The sequence below is a fragment of the Mauremys reevesii genome, linkage group 9, assembly GCF_016161935.1.
Source record: "Mauremys reevesii isolate NIE-2019 linkage group 9, ASM1616193v1, whole genome shotgun sequence".
In the NCBI taxonomy this organism is placed as follows: Eukaryota; Metazoa; Chordata; order Testudines; family Geoemydidae; genus Mauremys; species Mauremys reevesii.
The window spans coordinates 61445634-61451633 of NC_052631.1; the positions used below are offsets into that span (position 1 = coordinate 61445634).

Below are 6000 nucleotides of genomic sequence, written 5' to 3' on the forward strand. Positions count from 1 at the left end.
CATTTGTGTAGCTACATTACACATGGACTCTGACAAGTGCAAATCCAGAATCTGCACAAAGCCTCTTCAGCAGAGAAAAACAGAGAAAGGGGGCAAACAAAACCAGCAAAACAAAAACCACAGATTTGGTGGGTGAGACAACAGAGATAGAAACTAAGAACATAAGAAAGGCCGTACTGGGTCAGACCAAAGGTCCATCTAGCCCAGTATCTGTCTACCGACAGTGGCCAATGCCAGGTGCCCCTGAGGGAGTGAACCTAACAGGCAATGATCAAGTGATCTCTCTCCTGCCATCCATCTCCATCCTCTGACGAACAGAGGCTAGGGACACCATTCTTACCCATCCTGGCTAATAGCCATTTATGGACTTAGCCACCATGAATTTATCCAGTCCCCTTTTAAACACTGTTATAGTCCTAGCCTTCACAACCTCCTCAGGTAAGGAGTTCCACAAGTTGACTGTGCGTTGTGTGAAGAAGAACTTACTTTTATTTGTTTTAAACCTGCTGCCTATTAATTTCATTTGGTGACCCCTAGTTCTTGTATTATGGGAATAAGTAAATAACTTTTCCTTATCCACTTTCTCAACATCACTCATGATTTTATATACCTCTATCATGTCCCCCCTTAGTCTTCTCTTTTCCAAACTGAAGAGTCCTAGCCTCTTTAATCTTTCCTCATATGGGACCTTCTCTAAACCCCTAATCATTTTAGTTGCTCTTTTCTGAACCTTTTCTAGTGCTAAAATATCTTTTTTGAGGTGAGGAGACCACATCTGTACACAGTATTCGAGATGTGGGCATACCATGGATTTATATAAGAGCAATAATATATTCTCAGTCTTATTCTCTATCCCCTTTTTAATGATTCCTAACATCCTGTTTGCTTTTTTGACCGCCTCTGCACACTGCGTGGACATCTTCAGAGAACTATCCACGATAACTCCAAGATCTTTTTCCTGACTCGTTGTAGCTAAATTAGCTCCCATCATGTTGTATGTATAGTTGGGGTTATTTTTTCCAATGTGCATTACTTTACATTTATCCACATTAAATTTCATTTGCCATTTTGTTGCCCAATCACTTAGTTTTGTGAGATCTTTTTGAAGTTCTTCACAATCTGCTTTGGTCTTAACTATCTTGAGTAGTTTAGTATCATCTGCAAACTTTGCCACCTCACTGTTTACCCCTTTCTCCAGATCATTTATGAATAAATTGAATAGGATTGGTCCTAGGACTGACCCTTGGGGAACACCACTAGTTACCCCTCTCCATTCTGAGAATTTACCATTAATTCCTACCCTTTGTTCCCTGTCCTTTAACCAGTTCTCAATCCATGAAAAGACCTTCCCTTTTATCCCATGACAGCTTAATTTACGTAAGAGCCTTTGGTGAGGGACCTTGTCAAAGGCTTTCTGGAAATCTAAGTACACTATGTCCACCGGATCACCCTTGTCCACATGTTTGTTGACCCCTTCAAAGAACTCTAATAGATTAGTAAGACACGATTTCCCTTTACAGAAACCATGTTGACTATTGCTCAAGAGTTTATGTTTTTCTATGTGTCTGACAATTTTATTCTTTACTATTGTTTCAACTAATTTGCCCGGTACCGACGTTAGACTTACCTGTCTGTAATTGCCGGGATCACCCCTAGAGCCCTTTTTAAATATTGGCGTTACATTAGCTAACTTCCAGTCATTGGGTACCGAAGCCGATTTAAAGGACCGGTTACAAACCTTAGTTAATAGTTCCATAACTTCACATTTGAGTTCTTTCAGAACTCTTGGGTGAATGCCATCTGGTCAGTGACTTGTTAATGTTGAGTTTATCAATTAATTCCAAAACCTCCTCTAGTGATACTTCAATCTGTGACAGTTCCTCAGATTTGTCACCTACAAAAGCCAGATCAGGTTTGGGAATCTCCCTAACATCCTCAGCCGTGAAGACTGAAGCAAAGAATCCATTTAGTTTCTCCGCAATGACTTTATCATCTTTAAGCGCTCCTTTTGTATTTTCATCGTCAAGGGACCCCACTGGTTGTTTAGCAGGCTTCCTGCTTCTGATGTACTTAAAAAAACATTTTGTTATTACCTTTGGAGTTTTTGGCTAGCTGTTCTTCAAACTCCTCTTTGGCTTTTCTTATTACACTCTTGCACTTAAGTTGGCAGTGTTTGTGCTCCTTTCTATTTGCCTCACTAGGATTTGACTTCCACTTTTTAAAGGAAGTCTTTATCTCTCACTGCTTCTTTTACATGGTTGTTAAGCCACGGTGGCTCTTTTTTAGTTCTTTTACTGTTTTTCTTAATTTGGGGTATACATTGAAGTTGGGCCTCTATTATGGTGTCTTTAAAAAGGGCCCACGCAACTTGCAGGGATTTCACTTTAGTCACTGTACCTTTTAACTTTTGTCTAACTAACCCCCTCATTTTTGTATAATTCCCCCTTTTGAAATTAAAGGCCACAGTGTTAGGCAGTTGAGATGTTCTTCCCACCACAGGGATGTTGAATGCTATTGTATTATGGTCACTATTTCCAAGCGGTCCTGCTATAGTTACCTCTTGGACCAGCTCCTGCGCTCCACTCAGGATTAAATCTAGAGTCGCCTCTCCCCTTGTGGGTTCCCGTACCAGCTGCTCCATGAAGCAGTCATTTAAAGTATCAAGAAATTTTATCTCTGCATTTCGTCCTGAAGTGAAATGTTCCCAGTCAATATGGGGATAATTGAAATCCCCCACTATTATTGGGCTCTTAATTTTGATAGCCTCTCTAATTTCCCTTAGCATTTCATCATCACTATTACTGTCCTGGTCAGGTGGTCGATAATAGATCCCTACTGTTATATTTTTACTAGAGCATGAAATTTCTATCCATAGAGACTCTATGGAACCTGTGGATTTGCTTAAGATTTTTACTTCATTTGAATCTACACTTTCTTTAACATATAGTGCCACTCCTCCCCCTGCACGGCCTGTTCTGTCTAACTAATGAACAGAGGAGAAGAATGTCTTCCCCAGCTCACAAGGAGAGACAACCCATCATCCCACACAGGGCTCTCTGGACTTTTCTGCACAGCCAGACAGGGCAGTACAGAGGCATCTACAGATACCGCACGCCAGGCAAGCTGGATCCAAAGGAGAGCAGGGAGAGTGGCAGCACACACCTCGGCCCCTGCAGAGCCCATCACCTGAGGAAAGGAGCACAATGAGTGGAGAGCAGAGAGTGGGGGTGGGAGCTAAATGCCTGCTCCGCTGGAACGGGGAACTCCAGGCCTCACACTAATGGCCTCTAAGCCCTGAGCCAAGGACTCCGTGGACTGGAGCTCTGCGGCACCCCGGGCGAGGCTGCTCCGTCTCAGGAGACAAATCACAATCCCCAGACTCAGCCACCCCCCACCCCCCACACACCCAACTGGGTACACTTGGCTGTGACACCTCTCCCCTCACCCCAACCGTGACCCGCCGACTCCTGAGCGGTAACCCCACGTCGCTCCCCCCCCACCCCTCCTCCGCTCCCCCAGCCGTGACGCCCCTACTCCGCTCCCCCCCCCAGCCGTGACGCCCCTCTCCGCTCCCCAGCCGTGACGCCCCCGCCTCTTCCCCCCGAGCTGTGACACCTCCCCAGGCACCAGGAGCCACCCCACCCCGCTGCCGTCCTTCCGACCTGCTCGGCCCCAGGGTCCCCTCACCTGGCGGCCGGTCACGCTGCCGGCTCCGCAGGCCAGGCCGAGCTGAGCCTGGCCGGGCCGCTCGCTCGCTCCCTCCCTCCAGCGTCCGGACTCGGGAGAGGCCACCCCGAAGAGGTGGGGCGCGGCAGCAGCTACCATTGGCCCGTCTCGACCTGACTCTCCGCCCCCAACACCTGGAACGCATTCCTATTGGCTGAGACGTGTGTCACTCTCACCTCCACCCCGATCCTACGTCACCGGGTCCTAGAGAGAGAAATGACCAGAGACGGGGGTGCGGCTCAGGGGCTAGGAGATGAGGGGCCCGTGGGCGCGGCCTAAGGTATGTGGGAGCCCAGGATGGGTCCGGGGGTGCGACCCAAGGACTAGGAAATGGAGGGCACGGCCCTGGGCCTGCAGCCCAGGCGGTGCAGCACACAGGTGGGGCCACGGGCCCAGGGATGGGGGCCATGGGGCTGGGGGCACAGGGCCAGAGCATAGTCAAGGGGCTAGGGGGCACAGGGCCAGGGGGGCACAGCCTAGGGGATGGGGGGCACAGGCCCAGGCAGCATAGCATAGGGGCTGGGGGGTAGGGGCCTGGGTATAGGGGCAGGAGTCTGGGGGTGGGGCACAGGGTCTAAGGACTGTGGGAGGTCTGGGGGGCAGAGATCTTGGTCTGCATCTTCAAGGTGTCCAAGAGCCTGGACCCAAGTTACCTAGCAGGCCCCCAAAGCTCTGAGCTGAGCACCATGCCATGCCTCAGGCCCCACACAGTTCAGAGCTGTCAGCTCAGGGGTCTGCAGGGAACCCCTGTCTGATAGGCTGCCTTTCCCCATTGCCCTGCCTGATGAAAACAGGCGGCCAATCAGAGCTGCTGCCCAGGCTGACAGACAGTCCATTCCCCCAGCAGTTGTAGCAGGCAGTTCCCATCCCTTTCTGTTTCCTTCCCTTTCCCCATCCCCATGTCTGAGGGATGGAGATGCTGCCATTCTGTCCCTTCACCAGAGTGGTCAGGGCCTGGCCACTGAGGCTTACACAACCCAGCTCCCTGGGATGGCTGATGTCCCCATCCTCACATGTGCCCCTGCCCAATATACTGCTCCCTTTCCCACCTCCTTCCCTTTAGGTGTGGTTGCCACCCTGCCCCTCATCAAACCCCCTGTTTCCAGCTATGTCTTACCCTAGGAATCTTCTGGTGGAGCTGGTGGGCTCCTCTCTCCCATCCCACTGTCTTCAGCACACAGTGAGATTGGAAAGGCTAAGATATGGGACCCCCGCCCTCTGTGGAAAGGACCAAACACCAAGACCACTCTCCTGTATAAGACTGGTATGGGGGCAAGGATTCTACTACCCAGCTGGAGTCATACCCTGGTACCTGTGAAAACTTGGCCATAGGGCCTGCAGCTTGGTGACCATCACGAAAAGGGTGCTGCCAAGCAGTCCTTCCCCAGCACATTCAGGACATCCATCAGTAAGCCTGAGTGACACAAACAAAAAAAGAAGGCCCTTTTTCCCCTTTCTGCTTCAGAATTGTCCCCAGTGCCACAGAGAATGTCATAGATCTGAGCTAGCTTATCTGTAAATCAGACAGAAATAAAACCTCACTCTGAGCTGCACTCACTCAACTGCTCACCACTTGGCATAGGTCACTGGTCCAGATTTTTCAGGAAATTAAGTAACTTTTGTTCTCTGCAAGATGAAATATTGCAGTTCATTCTGCTTACAGCTTCCTTGGCAGAAAACTCAGAAGCTGCAACTAGTGCCAAATGGCCACGTAGGGTTAAAATGAATGAGATGGCCATGAGCACACAATTCCTGGGCTCTTTCCTCTGGCTTCCCATCTAGTTCCAGGTGCAGCTCCAGGAGCTGATAATTATCTAGAAAGCCCAAAATGGCTTTTTGAGACCCTGCTACCTCAGAGACTGCCTCACTCTCTGTGCATGAATTCCACTCAGCTCATAGACTTTAAGGCCAGAAGGAACCATCATGATCATTGAGTCTGACCTCCTGCACAGAACCTCACTCAGCCACTCCCATAATAACCCCCTAACCCCTGGCTGAGTTACTTTGAAGTCCTCAAATCACAATTTAAAGACTTCAAGTTACAGAGAATCCACCATTTACTCTAGTTCAAGCCAGCAAGTGACCCCTGCCCCATGCTGCAGAGGAAGACACAAACTCCAGGGTCTCTGCCAATCTGACCTGGGGGAAAATTCCTTCATGACCCCAAATATGGTGATCAGTTAGACCCTGAGCATGTGGGCAAGACTCACCAGCCAGCACCCAGGAAAGAATTCTCTGTAGTAACTCAGAGCCTTCCCCATCTAGTATCCCATC

General features: G+C 49.3%; 1 protein-coding gene across 2 annotated transcripts in view; it reads right to left on the reverse strand.

Annotated features, from left to right (window-relative positions):
* The window catches only part of ZDHHC9 (zinc finger DHHC-type palmitoyltransferase 9), a 40414-nt gene extending 36592 nt beyond the window's left edge, over nt 1–3822 (reverse strand). For both annotated transcript variants that reach the window (XM_039487703.1, XM_039487702.1), the window contains exon 1: nt 3688–3822. The gene's annotated coding sequence lies outside the window, so the exon portion shown is untranslated. The remainder of the gene's footprint in view (nt 1–3687) is intronic.
* Between the last annotated feature and the right edge of the window lie 2178 nt (nt 3823–6000).